Genomic DNA, 4,786 nt, shown 5'->3' on the forward strand with positions numbered 1-4,786 from the left:
TTGTTAAATGAGGTCTGCAGCTGTGAGGCCGGCTGGATTCTCTCCCAAATTCTCTAAAACGACGTTGTAGGCGGCTTATGGTAGGGAAATGAACCTTCAATTCTCTGGCAACAGCTCTGGTGGACATTCCTGCAGTCAGCAAGCCAATTGCACCCTCTCTCAAAACTTGAGACATCTGTGGCATTTTGCTGTGCAGTGGCGACCCGTCGTTCAGGGCAGGTGGGGCGGGGGGGGGTATCTTTTTGCATGTTATTTTGACATTAAGACGTGTCACATATCAGTTTGCAAACAATGTAAAAACTATAAAATAATTGAGTTAATAAAGCCACATACAAACTTGGTCTCTTTTTTGCTTTCTTGAGTAAGGCAGCTCCAAAATGCAGGTGTTTCAGCCTAGCTCAGTGCTTTCTGTGGTGGTGGGGCAGCCAGCGGAAAATATGGAGCATAGGGGTTGGTAATGTTCTCCAGTTGCGCCGTGATTGGATAATGTTCTCTAGTTGCGCCGCAATTGGCTCAGTGTTCTTTCACTCATGGGGACAGAGCTAAAAAATTCAAGCCCCTTAGGTGCTGCCATAGAGTTACATTAGAGGAGCCCATCCAAGATGGCTTAAGGTCATTGGCCACAGATAAAATAACATCAAATCACGTTATATCTACAGTAGCTTTGATAGGACATGTCAACATCATACTTTCAAAAACTTAGCTAGCAAGCTAGCAGTGATCATTATGAATCAAGTCGAAAATCTACTGGCAAATGCTTTTTAATCCTTGTCATATTAAGAGAAATAATGAAGAGAAATTATAGATATATAAAACTTATCTGTGCTCATAGGCGATTGGACATGAACATTACACAACCAGTTGAAAATTGCAAATTAAACAAGTGGTTTGGAAGGAATTAGTGGCTAACTGAAAGCATTGCAAAGCAATCACTAGCCTGCTATTCAGTGGAGTGTGTTTGTGGTTCCAAGTCTGGGTTTAACGGTCTCTTTTCTAAGCGTAAAAGGATAAACATTCTACATTGGCCATGCTGTCAATCCAGCATAACTTCTGCCGTGCTCAAAATAACTGGAAACTCAGAACTGGGAAGTCTCAGACTTCAGTGAGTTCAAGACAACTGGGAACTCTTAAAAAAAAACTAGCTCTGACTGGGAAAATACGTTATGAACGGTCATCCAACTCAGAATTGGAAGTCGGGAATTCGGGCTTCTTTCTAGAGCTCCAACCTGAAAATATCTGATGTCATAATGATTCGACCTTGTTTTCCGCGTTCCCAGTTGTCTTGAAAGCACCATAAATCCAGAGAATGCCAGACTCTGATGACAAAGTTTGATGACAAAATTTTCCCACGAAGGACTGTCCCTTCCTGGACTGCCCTTCCTGCCACCTTCCTGTTCAAGTGAGCACAGCACACCAAGGTGAGTCCAAAAATATATTTTATGCTGCTGCATAAATTATGTAATATACCAGGGAGATATGTATACTGTAGCTAAGAAAGTAATGCTAAGTGTATGTTGTGTAGTAAGCTGTAGCCCATGTGCCTAATCCTAATAATTTGGTCCCTTTTCCACCTCTTAATTTTGCCTACTGTTCAGACTTGGTGGTGCACATGTAGCCTATAGACTGTTTTAGAGAAATGCAATCATTGAATATTGTAAAAGCTATCATTATCTGCATAATACGCCCCCTTTATTTATCCTACGGTTCTGACTTCGTGTACAGGGAGAATACTGTAAGAACAGCCCATGTTCTCAATTCTGTCGCTGTACATTTATTTCAAAAAGTGCTAAACAAATAGTTATATTGACTACGTCCGTCCTAGCTCGCTCATTAACATCTTAATAGAAATTACAGATTGCCTCTTTTCCGCTCGTCATCCCCTTATGCCATAGTTTGAATATCTCAATTGTCAGTAGAAACCACATTTGTTTAAGCATGTCAGCCATATCAGCTATGTTTTTTAAAGGCAGTAAATGAGGCTGAATGAACTGTTTCGCTGCCAGACAAGGCTCTGTTGATAGCCAGGTGTAGCAGTGGTAAGGTGTTGGGACTGCTGTTGGGACTCTGCTGTTGGGACAGCTTTATGTAGGCTCTAATAGTTTGTGGGCACTGTTTGTCACCGTTATAATTTAATTACTGTATTGTTTGTGTTCTGTAGTAGCTTTGCTGGCATGCATCTAAAACATTTTTGGGGGGGTTTGCCCCACCAAGATTTACAGCTGAAATCGGAAGTTTACATACACTTAGGTTGGAGTCATTAAAACTCGTTTTTCAACCACTCCACAAATTTCTTGTTAATTAACAAACTATCGTTTTGGCAAGTCGGTTAGGACATCTACTTTGACACAAGACATTTTTCCAACAATTGTTTACAGACAGATTATTTCACTGTATCACAATTGCAGTGGGTCAGAAGTTTACAAACACTAAATTGACTGTGCTTTTAAACAGCTTGGAAAATTCCAGAAAATTATGTCATGGCTTTAGAAGCTTCTGTTAGGCTAATTGACATTATTTGAGTCAATTGGAAGTGTAACTGTGGATGTATTTCAAGGCCTACCTTCAAACTCAGTGCCTCTTTGCTTGACATCATGGGAAAACTAAAAGAAATCAGCCAAGACCTCAGAAAAAAAATTGTAGACTTCCACAAGTCTGGTTCATCCTTGGGAGCAATTTCCAAACGCCTGAAGGTACCACTTTCATCTGTACAAACAATAGTATGCAAGTATAAATGTAACAGTATAGCTTCCATCCCTCGCCTCGTCCCAACCTGGGCTCGAACCAGGGACCCTCTGCACACAACAACAGTCACCCACGAAGCATCATTACCCATCGCGCCACAAAAGCCGCGGCCCTTGCAGAGCAAGGGGGACAACTACTTCAAGGTCTCAGAGCAAGTGACGTCACCGATTGAAACGCTAACTAGCTAGCCATTTCACATCGGTTACATAAACACCATGGGACCGCGCAGCCATCATTCCGCTCAGGAAGGAGACGCGTCTTGTCTCCTAGAGATTAACATAATTTGGTGCGAAAAGTGCAAATCAATCCCAGAACAACAGCAAAGGACCTTGTGAAGATGCTGGAGGAAACAGATACAAAAGTATCTATATCCACAGTAAAACGAGGTCTATATCGACATAACCTGAAAGGTCGCTCCAAAACTGTTATAAAAAAGCCAGACTACGGTTTGCAACTGCACATGGAGACAAAGATCATACTTTTTGGAGAAATATCCTCTGGTCTGATGAAACAAAAATACAACTGTTTGGCCATAATGACCATCGTTATGTTTGGAGGAAAAAGAGGGAGGCTTGCAAGCCAAAGAACACCATCCCAACCGTGAAGCACAGGGGTGGCAGCATCATGTTGTGGGGGTGCTTTGCTGCAGGAGGGACTGGTGCACTTCACAAAATAGATGGCATCATGAGGGAGGAAAATTATGTGGATATATTGAAGCAACATCTCAAGACATCAGTCAGGAAGTCGCAAATGGGTCTTTCAAATGAACAATGACCCCAGGCATACTTCCAACGTTGTGGCAAAATGGCTTAAGGACAACAAGGTGTAGGTATTGGAGTGGCCATCACAAAGCTCTGACCTCAATCCTATATAACATTTGTGGGCAGAACTGAAAAAGCATGTGCGAGCAAGGAGGCCTGCAAACCTAACTCAGGTTTTGGCCTTTCTAGGGAGATTTTCCTAGCCACCGTGCTTCTACACCTGCATTGCTTGCTGTTTGGGGTTTTAGGCTGGGTTTCTGTACAGCACTTTGAGATATCAGCTGATGTAAGAAGGGCTATATAAATACATTTGATTTGATTTTGAGTTACACCACCTCTATCAGGAGGAATGGGCCAAAATTCACCCAACTTATTGTGGAAGGCTACCTGAAACGTTTGACCCAAGTTAAACAATTTAAAGGCAATGCTACCAAATACTAATTGAGTGTATTTAAACTTCTGACCCACTGGGAATGTGATGAAAGAAATAAAAGCTGAAATAAATCACTCTATTATTCTGACATTTCACATTCTTAAAATAAAGTGGTGATCCTAACTGACATAAGACAGGGAATTTTTACCAGGATTAAATGTCAGGAATTGTGAAACTGAGTTTAAATGTATTTGGCTAAGGTGTATGTAAACTTCTGACTTCAACTGTACATGCTAAACTTGCCACTCTGTCCCCGTCTTTCTACCCAGCATTGCCTGCTGTGCTTCAGATTCAGTGTTGTTTGTTGTGCAACAAAACTGCACATTTTAGAGTGGCCTTTTATTTTCCCCAGCACAAGGCTCACCTGTGTAATGATCATGCTGTTTAATCAGCTTCTTAATATGCCACACCTGTCAGGTGGATGTATTATCTTGGCAAAGGAGACTAACTAACAGGGATGCAAAAAAATATGTGCACAAAATGAGAAAAATTTGCTTTGTGTGTATTTGGAACATTTCCGGGATCTTTTATTTCAGCTCATGAAACATGGGACCAACACTTAACATGTTGCGATTTATACAAATAACACTATGGTCCCATTTAATATATCACTGTCAGTCATTTGTAAGTACATCATATAACCCTTCTAATCCATTTTTGTCTGTCTCCGTCTTTCTACCCAGCATTGTGCTTCAGATTCAGTTATTACTCATTCCGTAGATATCTTGACATCACTAACCGATAAATCCAGATGCTTTATGTGTTGTGTAATATGAGCCACTATCTCTTACAAATAGGCTTATAATGTGATGTCTCTATGCATCCACTGTCTCCAAATGGCTGTTTATTA

This window comes from Salvelinus namaycush, chromosome 3 (assembly GCF_016432855.1).
Source record: "Salvelinus namaycush isolate Seneca chromosome 3, SaNama_1.0, whole genome shotgun sequence".
NCBI classification, from domain to species: domain Eukaryota; kingdom Metazoa; phylum Chordata; class Actinopteri; order Salmoniformes; family Salmonidae; genus Salvelinus; species Salvelinus namaycush.